At 34.5% G+C, this 15,208-nt stretch overlaps 2 long non-coding RNA genes across 2 annotated transcripts; both read right to left on the minus strand.

The window, feature by feature from the left end:
- Positions 1-8,675: 8,675 nt before the first annotated feature.
- LOC103443340 (uncharacterized) lies at positions 8,676-12,960 on the minus strand. Its single transcript, XR_530479.4, has 5 exons — positions 12,265-12,960; positions 10,562-10,672; positions 10,409-10,494; positions 9,641-9,790; positions 8,676-8,749 (listed from the first exon to the last, which is right to left on the minus strand). It is a non-coding gene; the product is annotated as an uncharacterized lncRNA (long non-coding RNA).
- An 833-nt stretch (positions 12,961-13,793) lies between these two features.
- On the minus strand, positions 13,794-15,208 carry LOC103421780 (uncharacterized). Its single transcript, XR_011571202.1, has 5 exons — positions 15,074-15,208; positions 14,643-14,698; positions 14,485-14,524; positions 14,319-14,378; positions 13,794-13,974 (listed from the first exon to the last, which is right to left on the minus strand). It is a non-coding gene; the product is annotated as an uncharacterized lncRNA (long non-coding RNA).

Raw genomic sequence — 15,208 nt, forward strand, 5'->3', positions numbered from 1 at the left:
GGGCCCTAAGTGTTTATTTAATCTACCGTTTTGACGCGATACACATTCTACGAAAACTTTTTTCAATAATCTAATCGTCAAACTTGTTTGTACACACTTCAAGATCACATACGTAAAAAATTACAAAAAAAAAACATTCAGAGATTAGGTAACAAAACAAAAGTTTTCGACGATATAAACGAAAAATCACAATTTAATGGTTATTTTAGCTCTGATTTTGATGATTTTTTACAGCTATACTCCTTGACTTTATAAGAATGCATTGAACTAATTCGATCTTCAATTTAAAATATTTACACTATACTTAATGGAAGTATAATATTAACTCTAAGTGTTTGTTTAATCTACCCTTTTGACGCGATATGCATTCTATGAAACTTTTTTCAACGATCCAACCGTCAAATTTATTTGTACACACTCCAAGATCGCATACATAAAAAATCACGAAAAAAAAATATTCAGAGATTAGGTAACATAACAAAAGTTTTCGACGGTTATAAACGAAAAATCACAATTTAACGGTTATTTTAGCTCTAATTTTGATGATTTTTTACAGCTACACTTCTCGACCCTATAAGAATGCATTGAATTAATTCGATTTTCAATTTAAAATATTTACACTAGTGGATTTTATACTTAATGGAAGTATAATATTAACTCTAAGTGTTTGTTTAATCTACCATTTTGACGCGATATGCATTCTACGAAACTTTTTTCAACGATCCAACTGTCAAACTTATTTGTACACACTCCGAGATCGCATACATAAAAAATCACAAAAAACAAACATTCAGAGATTAGGTAACATAACAAAAGTTTTCGACGGTTATAAACGAAAAATCACAATTTAACGGTTATTTTAGCTTTGATTTTGATGATTTTTAACAGTTACACTCCTCGACCCCATAAGAATGCATTGAATGAATTCGATCTTAAATTTAAAATATTTACACTAGTGGATAATTTTTTATACTTAATGAAAGTATAACATTAACTCTAAAGTGTTTGTTAAATCTATCAATTTGATATGATATGCATTCTACGAAACTAGTTTCAACGATCAAACCGTCAAATATGTTTGTATATACTCCGAGATAGCATGTGTAAAAAATCACAAAAAAAAAACATTCAGAGATTAGGTAACGGGACAGTGAGTGAAAAATAAAATATTACGAAAAAATGCTTTTTGGGTTTTTGTTGTTATATAACTCGTTTGATATTTAGATGAATATTGTATGGATTTACTTGCTCAATCACATAGCAGATTTAAAACGGATAACTTATATGTTTTCTTGCATAAACTTGTATGTATTGTATTTATCGAAATTCTTGCATAGAAAATCATTTTACAAGCATCAAGAATCTGAGAAATTACTTTCATAATATTCTTTGGATTTCAATTAGATGATGTGTAATTTTGTGAGTATCTGATTAATGGGATCTTGTTATTTGTTCTTGTTTATTTGTCTAATTACCTTGTTTTAACAGTTCTTGTTGGCAGGCATTAATAGTATTTTTGGAGGTAACATTTGAAGAAGAGACAAGATGGTACGATGCTCGTTTTGCTATTTTGGTTCAACGGGTTGCTAAAATTCTTCATTGTTTGCATATTCTTAATTGAGAGACAATTTTTTGTATGTGCAGGTGAAGTTCATAGTTGAGAAGCTCCGTAGGATTATGGACTACAAACACAACATTCGTAATATGTATGTTATTGCGCACGTCGACCATGGTTTGTATTATATTGCACTTATTTTACACATTATTTATTTATTTTTAATCAATATAACATTTTAAAATATTAAGCAAAAGAATTGGAAAATTTACAAATCGAGGGGAAGAGAAGATAAAGATTGAAGATGAAGAGAAAACGAGTAAAATGAAGATGAGGAAGAAAACGAAATCTGAAAGAACAACAAATTGAAAAGGGCGAATTTTTGTCGGTTATAATCGACACATTACTAAAATAATAACCGTCAGAATACTAAAATAATAAAATAATCAATTTATGTCGGTTATAACTGCCACCAGTAACTTAAAAACCGCCATAATCTGTCAAATTTTTTTTTTTTTTAAAATTCAAAAATACTGTCGGTTATAACCGACAAGAATTTTATAATATCCGCCAGTAATTATCCGTCAGAAATTTATGTCGGATATAACCGATAGAATTTTTCTAATATCCGTCACTAATTAAATAATGTGTCGGATATAATTTATCCGACAATATTTTTCTAAATCCGCCACTATCATCCGCCACCTAAAGCTAATATTGTAGTAGTGTCATAATACATGTGGTTCCAACATAGTATTTTATGAGTATGAATCTATTGATAGTGGATGGACTCAAACTCGGTGCCCATCAGTTATTGTCGATGTTGCTGCAAGCGGGAAATCAATCCCAAGTAAGTCTTTTCATCTTCCAATTCTTCTTTTATTTTTTTTGTACTTTCAGTCCAATATTTTGCTTACCAATACCGACGGTGTACAAATCAACGAACCAAGTAAACCTACTTTCTTTTCTGACAAAATCAACCAAGCCTATGAATCTCACTTGAATCGCTCCATCTATCCTCCTGAGTTTGTCAACACTTGGTTTTTTTCTTTTTTGCTCTCAGCATTACCCAATTGAGCTTGTACATGCAGCGCAACTGGTTTAGCTTACTAGTGGACCAGAATTTTTTTTTTTTTAGGCGGCATGGGGCAAGAAAAGTTGGCTATTGGACGTTATATGAGATAAAGTTGTAAGTTTTGGCAAGGAATGGAAGTCGTTTGTAGAGTAGAATGAGTTGTAAGAGGAATGATCGCCTACTCCTTACCTTGATAAGAGCTACCCAGAGTTCGTTTTAGTTGCTGTTTTTCGAGAGAAGAAACATGCAATGGTAGATGACCGCCGCCACCACCCCAACAAACACCACCATCATTGCCACCGCAACATATTATCAACAAATATGTGCAATATGAATAACACTGGTTTAGTACTTAATAAAGCAATAATTATGAAGAATTAATTATTTAGAAGTCAGGAAGTAAAAGGAAATTACCTCTGTATCTGCTTCAAATAATCCATTTTTCAAGTTTTCATTACATATTTGTAACTGATGCATTCTTCGCTCCAACCGATCCTTAGATTCTCCTAATCTTGTAATGAATTTGTCTTGACCACGTTTTACATGAACTAAGGAATCAAGAGTTCGTTGATACTCAATTGTCGTATGACATATTTCCCATAGTGGGCAGCTATATATGTAAAAATTAAATTTATTAGTAGTCTTATAAAAAATCTATTAGAAAGTCTTACTGAAACATAACAGACAAACGGCAAAGGAACCTCAGCCCTTTGTTGTAAATAAATAAAAAATAAAAAAATAAAAAAAAATAAAAAACCTTTGAATGATAAAATGCTCTGCATCAAACCAAAAAGAATCATCTAGCAAAGCTACTATGCAATACAAAATGATATGATGCAGCAACAGGTATACATAAATATGTCACTGTATGATATTCTCCATCAATGTTGCAGGAACTTTGAAACACACATGAATTGGACCGGATTCTATTTGTCAAACGACGGTAAGAACCCGTAAATCAAATGTATTTTTTTACCCGACGCATATAAAAAATATGGATTCAGTCTCAACATACATAAATCCATCCATGTCATGTTTATATTTGCAACAACAAACTTGTTTTCTAACATAAATATACTTAAATCACATGCTCGGCAACAAAATACCTAGAAATGGCCAGTTCAATTGCACTCTAATATGCAATTCGAATGAGAGAGTGAGAGAGTCTTCGAAACTAATTTTTTCTTTTCGTGGATTCAAATTACCATTTTAAGAATCCCAAATCCACAACAAACTCAACTCTGCATTCATAATCCATGTATGATGTATCCAACTCAATCAATTAATCAACAACTTGATATAATTTACATGTAAAGAGCTGTTGAGGTCTTTCATCGAACAAGGTTAGGGACAACAATTCAGGCGACATGTCCTCCATGGAGGAATATGTCTGTAATTGACCGCATGATTACATATTGTAGAATTGTAATTCCCTCAATTGTATTGATGTCACAATATTACAAATATATTGAAGTTAACTGTCTTGGGATACAAGTAATCCTAAGCCCACAGGATTTACAAAACCTAGCCCATGAGAATCCTTAGATTCTCCTACACTAACCACCCCCTCAAACTTGGCGGTCTTGGAGTGACAAGTTTGGATCGTAAGAACTCAAAGCATGGCTTGGACAACACTTTAGTGAGAACATCCGGTGGTTGATCAACAAAAGGAATAAACTGAACCTTGTGAGTTCCCAACTTCACCCGTTTGCGAACAAAGTGATAATCAAGCTCAATATGCTTCGTTCAAGCATGAAAAAAAGGATTGGCTGTCATGCAAGTAGTTCTAAGATTATCACAAAATAAGAAGATAGGTGAAGGTACCGAAAATCGGAGCTCTCGAAGAACATAGGAGAGCCAAATAGTTTTAGCACAAGCATGGGCCAAGTCATGGTATTCGGACATATCCACAACCTAAAAAATACTCAAAAACACGTAAAATGCGAATGAAAACATATTTTTATTAGGATGCAATCCCCAACCAATAATATTGTTTGACTAAAGTCTTATTGATTTTAAATTTTTTATCAAAGTTCTTTGACTTTGTACATATCAGAAATTTTTGCATTTAAAACATGACATGTCACCGTTTTGCTTTTTTTTTTCCTTCAAATTTTCGGACAAACTTTATCCTACCCATTAAATGTAATTAATTCATTACTTTTAGGGAAAACAAAATATGTTTTGGTGGATAGATTTTGATTTTGTTTATATTTTAGTTTGAATTCAAATTATTATTTCTTTAACGGGTACATGTGTAAATAAATGTACCCATTTGCGCATTTGGGATATTTGCACCCATAAATATGTTATGGGTCTGGACTTGTTACATATATTATAAACTAGAAACATTGCCTGTGCGTTGTTGCGGGATTAGAAACGTATGAAAAATTCAAAGAAGGTTAATGTTATTTACACGAATGATGTTTCAACTTTTTGAAAGAATTTTTACATGAAGAGCAGAAATTGGGTGAATGAAGCTCTTGCAATTCTTAGAACCACTTTATGAATAGTATGACATGTGAGTGATCGATTGTGTAACAAAAATTAGTAAAGAGAGTCTAAGAGTGGTATATATGAAAGACACAATAAATACAAATTTATAAAAGACACAAAAGATAAGTGTTATTTTGAGATGTATGCACAACAACTAAAATACTAATGTTAAAATTTATATGATTTCGCCTAAACTAACTAAAATGATTTGTTCATTTTGGTAGGGCATTAAAAAATTAGACATAATTTAGTAGAGTAATTGCTAGAATGGATCAAACACTTTCAGCAACTAAAAGTTTTATACAACAACTTAGTTGGAGAATGCAGTATCTCAAACATATAACTGAAAAGAAAAACATGATTGGAACTTACAAATTCTACATATGAAACTGTATAACAAAATGTCAAAAAGCTGACCACATTGTTTAACAACTTTTTACCAAGAAACGTAAAATCATTAGCAGCATAGCAGGGAAAATGTTGATTCATACCATATGATACAATTCGTAAAAAAAAGCAGGAAAGGGTTATTCTTAAAATACCTAAAAAACATAAGATTAGATGGATGTTTATGTATTTGGCCTTAAAAGCACACAAAAAATTAAAGATCTGGTACATCAGAACAATAGTTTGAACAATTTAGACACAAATTTCAACTCTTAGCAGGAGTTTGAGGTTTAACTAATAGAAAAATGTGGTCCAAAGAAACTAAAACTGGATCCTGGCCGTGTTAATGAGATATTATGTATAGAACAGTTTTGTGGGTGTAGAAAGCACAGCAGATTGAATTCCCATTAATAATTCAGTGAGAAATTTGGAGAAAGACCGAGACATCACTTACAGAAAGTAAATTGAAATGTGCATTGTGCGGCAACAAAGGCTAAGGTCAATCAGATAATGAACAACTTCTTCACACTGTAAGCAAAAAAGTGTAAACAATGGTTAGAAAATCATTTTTTAATAAGTTGACAAGGAAAGAGAAGATTACTACCTTTCTTGGATTTCATAGTTGGGAGTTCGTTTTTTCTTCCATAAACATGGCTTTTAGAATAAACAGAAGCTGCAATGAACAAAAATTGAAAAGAATTAGAGATTTGTGGTTCTTACCCAAATTTGAGTCTACCCTCAACAAATTTTGTTTGTGCAGCCTTAAATCAGGATCACCAACTTTTATCAATTAATTAATTAAATATTAATAATCATACTTTATTTCCAAGGTGGCTTATACCTATGTGTCCACTATATACTTTGATTGTGTGGCAATAATTTTATGCAATAGAAACAATATGGCTGGGAAGGAATAGTTTTATGTGATAGAAACAATACATGCAGGGGTTCTTCCCAGTTTACAAAAGCCTTTTTTAATCATTGGAGTGAAAAATTTAGAAATGCAACAGTTAAATATCTGCATTAAAAGAACCAAAGCGTTACAAACTGAAATTTGTTCATTAAAAATGCAAATAAACTCCGCTGCAAAGCAACAAAACTAATTTAACAATCTTATTTAAACCTTAATAGAAAATTTGTACCAAACAAATAAATAAAGGCCTAATTTTCCAACAAAATAAAACAAATTGATAAAAAGAAGCTAATCGTGTCCCCTCCTTATACTCCAGATAAACCAACATTGAGAGTAAATACTGTGATGTAGCTAGCTGACTAATCACCTAGAACACCTAAAAAAATTCACTGAGAACCAAATAAAGAGTAGCCAATTCCCAATTGGGAAAGACTTCAAAGACCAAAAGTAACAATGAATTCGAACCTCAGTCAGAAGAAAACCACAATTCATTGAAAACTTCTACCAAATTCAACAAGTGTACAAATTTTTCCCAAGATCTTAAAATGTATAAGTAAAACTGTAAACACTCAATCACTATTTACAAATAGATAATTGTTTAAAAAATATAAATCACCAGTTAGGACTGATAAGTAATGTATACATATATGGGAGCTATTTTGTAAACATATTTTCTGAATATAAATTAAAATTTTCTAATTATATTTAGTGTTATCAGGATATGTCTAAGAATATTGAAGAAGTTTTTGACAGTTAACTACACCTTTACTTGTTGGTAGGGGTGGGCAAACAAGTCTTGGACCTGCGGGTCGGGGCGGATCCATGCAGTTCGAGGTGGGTCCAAAAATTATAAATACAAAACGGGGCGGGCTGATTCCTGGTACATAACGGGGTAGGCCGGTTCTAAATATTGGAGAAAATGGCCCGGACCGTTTAAATCTCTACCCTCTAATTCTATCACCCTCTCTCTCTCTCTCTCTCTCTCTCTCTCTCTCTCTCTCTCTCTCTTATTCTTAGAGCCATTCATTCAACTCTCCCCTCACCCTCTCTTTCTATCCCGACTCCGAGTCTCCAACACCACTCCAAGTCTCTTCCCTCGATCTCTCCTCCTTGAATCTCCTTTCCTCTCTCGTCTCAGACCTCAATCTCGAGCCCAGGCCCCCATCTCAGACGTCAATCTTGAGCCTAGGCTCCCAAATCATGGCCTACGTGGAAGCCGTCCATCAGAACAACTTCAACCTTGCCAAAGCTCTGGTGACCAGATCAACTACCTGACAGGTTCACAAACAGGTGCCATGTGTAAAGTCGCCACATTCTTTGCCAAAACCCTGGCCCATCGAATCTCCCTCAGCCGCCGATCGACCACTCCTTCTCCGACATGCTGCAGATGCACTTTTACGATACATGTCAAGGTCAACTCGGTCTTCAAGTTGCACAAGCTGCTGGCCCAACCCAGCGTGATTGAGAAGGTGCTGTCAGTGGTGAAGCAAATGAAGCTGGAGATTGTGACTATGGTGGAGTAGGAGTTGAATCGCTTGGAAATGGCACGGCAGCAAATGAGGGTCTTGTTGTCCGAGACTGAGTCGAAAATTTGGAGGATGAGCGAGTCTGGCAGGTGATCCAAATCGAAAAAAAAAAAGAGGACCTGTGGACCCATCCCGAACCGGCCAGTTTGAAACAGGCCAGGTTAGGTCCGGTTCCTGTGATCAGATTTGCAATACCCGGCTTGACCCATCCTGTTTCCTTTTTAAGCGGGTTTGGTCCGGTCCCTCCAAATTTGGACCCAGCCTGGCCCGTGCCCACCCCTAGCTGTTGGCATTGGCATTGATTAGTGGGTGAAACAAATTTCCAAGTTAACTAAAGGTTTCTGCATAAAAAGAAAGCTTGTGTCATTTCACTAAATAATAAAAATTTGCCAGGTTGAAGGTAAAATTAAATACTAATGAAATGAAGTAACCTGTAACATTTTCTTGCAAACAACACTCAACGAAGTCAACACATAAACTCTTCTCTCCAGGACAAAAAGTTGGGTCATATGTTTTAAGAAAATAAGTCTAAAAAAAAAAAAGGAAAAAAAGTGTGAACTTTTTTCTGAGAAACTGGAAGCCAAGTTGTGACCAGAGAGGGAAACAATCATGTTATAACAAAATTCTTAACCACCATTAAAGATGCTTTATCTCTCTTTGTGATCTCTAATTATCATTTAATTCCAAAATTGATACAATACAACATAGCAGTTTTAGTTAAGCACTAGCAAAAATGCCCGCGCGTTGCTGCAGAACTTGAATACACCAACCTTAACCACATGAATAAGACAGTTAACCTGAAAAGAGAATTCAACATAATCATGAATGAACCAAAGGGATATATGAGTGAAGGGTGTCGGTAAGATGAGCAGTTCGGTTTTTATATACATTCAACCGAGCTGATTACAAAAGACACAGTTGCAAAATAATGCTCTGTTTCCTGAGCACGGGGTGGGCACGGGCCAGGCTGATTACAAAAGACACAGTTGCCCTTCAAGTTAAGATAGCAAAATATATGCCCTGCAGGCAAGGCATGTGTTTTAACAGCTAAACAAAAAAGCAAAAAAAGAGAGATTAAGGCATTTAAATAATTAGACGAAGTAGATGGAGAATAGTAAAAAGTTGGGGAGGGAAGTGATAATCTCTGCAGTGGCATTGGGCTGGCTGCTAGCCTTAGAAGTACCTCAAGAGGAAACAAATCAAACACACTGCATTAGCAATTTGATTTACAAAGCAGAATGACATATAATTCATATACTATTAAATCATTATACCGTGAGTTATTTACTACTGGTTCTCTGCAATTAAGCTTTTATATGCAACTTCAGAATATATTGACCCAAAAAATCCCCACGAACCCCAAACAAAACAACTAAACATGCCAATCCTAAGAACACAAACCATATCAAAAACAGTTAACCACACACATAAACACAATTGTGTCTACACAGTGGCCCTTAATTAATTTATAATACGCATGAGTAAACCCTAAAAAACAAAAATTAAAGTTACAAACTTTGAGTACAAATCAATCCAGCATGAATTTATACCACACATTCTGGCATAAAAGAAAAGAAAAATCACAACTAATATTTTAAATTAAATTCATGAAAAGCACACAAATTCAGTGAAAAGAGAATGAGAGAGAGAGAGAGAGAGAGAGAGAGAGAGAGAGAGAGAGAGATTACTCGGATAGTTCTTTGAAGCAAGGGACGCGTGACTGCATAGCACTCTTAATCTGGGACTGGATATCATGCGCCTCCTTCAGAGGGCTCTTGCTATCTTGCGCATCCTCCACCATTACCATGAACTCCCTCTCTCTGTCTCACTTCCCCTCCCTAAAATCGGAGACTCTTTGTCAGCAAATCCCATAGATTCAGAAATCTAACCCCGAAAACTGTTATCCAGAACCTTCATGAATCACTTCCACAGAAACACACCGATCATAGTAATTTATTGATCAATTATACCAGTGCATTCATCAAATAAGCATTTCCAAAATACAGACTTAGCAGATAAACATAACCTAAGGCACAAATTCACACGGATAGAGAAAATCAAGTTCCACAACCTACGAAAACAAAGTGGCAACTGAGAGATTGTTTGAGGGATTTGAGACTCAGCTTCTTCCATAAACAACATGCCTAGAACTCCCCAAGTTTTCAAATGGAAATTAAACATTTAAATAGCTTATAGTAATTTAACAAATTCTTCATTAGTGGAGTAAATAATTTGCAACCACCTATTTCCTGGTAGCATAAAATAAAAAATTCAATTTTAAAAAAGAAATGTACTTTTTAGTTCAATTTCCACAGCCATAGTAATTTATGTGGACTAAAATTAAGATTAACAAATACATCCAATCAACTGCAACTAAACAACTTATAGTAATTGAATCTGTGTTTGTGGATGTGTGAGAGAGAGAGAGAGGGAGAGTTATCTATTATAAAGCCAACCTTCTTTGAATTCACTTCTTGGTCCTCTTGTGGCTTATTACCAAAACTCTCCACTGCATTTGCAGTAATGCCCTCTGCTTCTCCTCCTGCGATAATTATCATTCTGTAAGTAAAAGGTACAAAAATATCAATTATTTAATGGTAGATATGTACTTTAGACTTTTGAAGATCCAATTGATCCTGCATCTTCTCACACTCATCTTCATGCTGAAGCTGCAAACCTGTCAGCTCAGCTTCAAGTTCGCTCCTCATTGAAGTTATTTTCTATGAAAATGATAAACTGATTTGTAACGTAAGCATATAACACTCTAGTTAAATTAGTAGTTCCAACTTAATTCAAAGCTAAAAACGACATTAACGACCACAATTTAAGAATCCAGAAACAGCCCAAACTAACAACACACACAGAGGACAGACACTGAAAGACATATTTTTTTAGAGAACCTAACTAAAAATTAAAAACAAACCAAGTAAAATTTTCAGAGTTTAAAAACAGGAAACCATTACAATCTTTACAGAAACCAACTAAAATTGGAATCTGAAAAAAAATCCGCTCAATTTTAACAGCCTTGCTGCATATATTGGGTTTTTTTAGGCATGAGATAACACGAACGAAGAAAACATAACATAGTTGTAAACCTTAGGCTCCAATCAGGTCAAGTGTGAGATTTCAAACACGGAGATTTACTCCATGTTTATAAACTGCCAAATACATTGCAAACTGTTAAGAGCATGAACCACAAATCTATAAAGTAAAAAGACTTGCAGATAAGTTTAAACGATCAACATTCAACTTATGATTGTTACTGTTTTTTAGCTGGACGTTCACATTCTAATATGGTATTAAAAGAGATTATAAGCGTGTGTGCTCTTAAACCACCCAACACCATGTATTAATCAAATAATTAACATCTAAAGATGGAGACATGAAACACGAAACCTGCAATTAGATCCCAATCACAAAATGCCAAAAAAAATCCTAATCTAACCATCCCTATACTAATAGCCCATTCGAGCAGCTATTAGCACCTAACCCACTACTTTGGCAACCCACCAACCCGCCACACCGTCATGTCCCATCCCCTCTCCACCACTCACTATATCTCTCACCTTTCTTTCTTGACATTGCGCTCGGTGCACACAAACACCAAGCCAACCATTGCCGGCCTTTGTCTAAAAGTGGACAAAATCCCATAGGTCATGGCAGAGGACCTAGCTAAATCTCTCTCCCACTCAGTCGAAACCCGTAGCTACCATTTCTCTCCAATCCGTCAGTCCCTCTGTTCCCCTCTTCTCCTCCCCCCAACGACCCTCTGACCGATGCATCACCTACAGCCACACCCACCCGCACCCGAGTCAAAAATCCCAACGATCCTCTCCCTCCAACCCGTCAACAAATTATGGATTCCGAGGATGTATCTTGAAAACTCAGATGCACATGATTAAAATTAGTAGATATTAAGGACGTGTACTTAACAGAACAACATGAAGAACGAATGAGTACATTACAAACTAAATGACCGTGTCAGCTAGATACTTCTTAAAGAACACCTCCAATCTACCAGTTTGATTACTCAGTTTTTTGTTTTTAAATTAATACCCTAAACCTTACATTCAAACTTATTTCGAATGCAAATGAAAAGTAAATGATAAGTCCCGAGCCTTTCTTTCTAGCCTCAACTCAACTCAAGTTCCCAACCTTCACCTTCCAATACAAAGAAACTAACACATCAATCTGCAATTTCGCAAACATATAATTCAACTAACCAAGTTCTGTGTCCACTCAAATGCACATATTTGAGCTCAATCAAACTTAAATTTGAAACAAATAGTGATGAAAGATCAAACATTTATACCTAGCTTAGGATCCAAACCAATCTCCTCTTTCGCCTCCCTCGTCGCCGTGTCCCCATCGTCCTTGTCCCCCTCCTCTGTTTTCCCACCCGGCAAAGAAACTTCACCTGCAGAAACACAAAACCAAAAATTAAAAAACCAATCTTTCCCATTTCCATTTTATCAATTTCCTCAATTTTTCCCATTTCCAGAAAAATGAGCAAGAAGCTTAAGCAGGAAAAAATCATATTTTCAACAACCAAAACCCAATACCCATTTAATCATACACGAACGAAAAATCTAAACACAGAGTCACATATTAACGAACTGAAAACCCAAAAAAAATAAAGGAAACTGACCTTACTTAAGAACAATACATAGAACAGAGAGATGCATCCGCAAAATGAGAGAAAACGAAACAAATAAAGGAACCCCCAAAACCAAATAAAGGAACCTTCAAAACCTGACCTAACAGTGCAACAAAATCTGGAAATAATTCATAGCAAAAAGGCAGAAATGATGACAATCTATGCTAACAGTAAAGAATCGAATTAAAAATTGAACTTAGCTTTCGAAATCCAGCCACTCATCCGACATGCAAAAGGGAACGGACAATCGAGAGTGAATCATGGACTGAGGGACCTTACTCGACCCATCATTGGAGCTACGTTAGTAGCTTTTGGGAGAATAAAATTGAATGTGAAAGCTGCTTTTGATGTGGCCATTAAGATCGTGCTTCAGCCACCGAAGCAAAAGAAGAAGAGGCAGAAAAATGTGAGTATTCCATGAAGAAAAAAAAAGGGTTAAAAATTCACTAAAAAGAAAAGGCAGAAAAATGCAGGGTATTCCATGAAGAAAAATTCAACAATTAAATAATATAGTTGTAAACCTTAGACTCCAATCAGGTCAAGTGTGAGATTTCAAACACAGAGATTTACTTCATGTTTAAAAACTGCTACATACATTGCTAACTGTTAAGAGCATGAACTACACATCTGTAAAGTAAAAAGCCTTGCAGATAAGTTTAAACGATCAACTGTGAACTTATTATTGTTGCTGGTTTTGAGGTGGACGTTCGTATTCTAACATGGTATTAAAAAAGATTATAAGTGTGTGCGCTCTTAAATCAGTCAACACCATGTATTAATCAAATAATTTATATCTAAAGATTGAGACATACAACATGAAACCTGCAATTAGATCCCAATCACAAAATGCTATAAAAAATGTCCTAATCTAACCATCCATATACTAACAACCTATTCAAGCAGCTATTAGCACAATTTACCTCCCTCTCTATTCTTCCCCACCCCCTCTTTAACCAAATAAAAACTCATTTGTCTCACTAAATAAAAACCTCAAATTTGTTTTTTCAAAGCTGCAACAACATCACTAAAAACACCATGTAATAAAAATTTAAAAAAACCAATCCAATTTAAGTCGAGAATGACCAAACTTTCTTAATTTCTTCTTAAGCTATAACAATACACCACATCCACAACCACAAAAAACCAAAAATTGGTACAATTTAAATTTCTTTTTCTACCAGAAATGAAAAATCCTGTGATTTATAGCCATGTCATCAACAGTACCACCACATCTTAAATAAATGAATAACAATATACTGACTGATGCTTAACTAAGAAACCCAAGCTTGAACACAAACCAAGACATAAGATACTCATCAAACTTTTTAAATGGCTCAATTGTTTGCTTAACATGACAACTTTTTCCTGCAATTCGTAAATAAGATCATTAGATGTAGTAAATAAAAATTATAAAAGCAAAATTCTCACCTCAGGTACGCAACAGAGGTTAAATTTCTAATGTAAAAAAATAAAACTCTTGCATCTAGCGAACCTAGTTAGTCCTCAACACGAAACAAACAGATTTTAAGCAGTTAAATGCACATCCAACTACAAAGAAACCAATTCAAGGCTTAAACCTAGCTTATGACTACACTGAAATGACAAAGAAAATCCATATTAACAAACTGATAGAAACTTGTTTCTCCCTACTAATAATATAGAAAATCTTACTAATGGCCAGGCCGAAACGAATATGAAAAAAAAATCACCTGAACAGAGCCTAATCCAAATACATATTTCTTCATCGAACTCAACCTTTCAACAAAAAGCTAAGGAAAACCACAGTCATGTTAATTTCCTCATCGTAATTGGGACCAAGCATAATATTCTTTTCATTAAATTTAAGTAACAATATGTCAAATTCATAGATTTCACCTCAAGGGCAATGTTACTTGAGTACAAAGAGCTTCGAAGCCTGCAAATAAAAGCCCCAAAATCTGAAGAAAAAAAAAGAGACTCCACAAGGATTTTAAAACGCCACAATATTTACCTACTACTATGCACAGTTTTTAAAAAATGAGTATAAGACTAACCTTTACAGAGCACCTATGAATCACTTCCAAAATGAGCACAAAATGTGAAACAGCACCTATCCAAAGTTAAAAATCAAAACTAATTAAATCACAATTAGGCAAGAACAACAAAATGCGACAAACAAAATGAAAACACCAAAATGCCTAATTTCCCCCAATCGTCATGTTCAACCACATTCCATCTAATTTTCGGTCCATACGTGCATACAAATAATTATTAGCTTACTAAAATGTGACAATTTTTAACAAAAAGTTGTACGACATTTAATTAAAGTGGCCATTTATAAAAGTTTTCGTCTAAAGTTTAGTCACTGGGAAATTGTAGGTAATGGGCTACATGTTCAAGGGTGAAAACTGGCAGAATAGCCTAAAAAGATAAATTGAAACAGTATATTAGCAGTTTTGAGAACAATAATAAGGGCACCACAAACCTTGATTGACATCAAACAACAACCTCCTATTTTGAGGAAACATTTTGCATTCAAACCTAAAATCCTTGCCTGCAAAGAAGGATTAAATAGCAAAGCAGACTTTTGGGGGAAATAAAAAAAACAGACTATTTATAA

This window comes from Malus domestica, chromosome 09 (assembly GCF_042453785.1).
Source record: "Malus domestica chromosome 09, GDT2T_hap1".
NCBI lineage: Eukaryota > Viridiplantae > Streptophyta > Magnoliopsida > Rosales > Rosaceae > Malus > Malus domestica.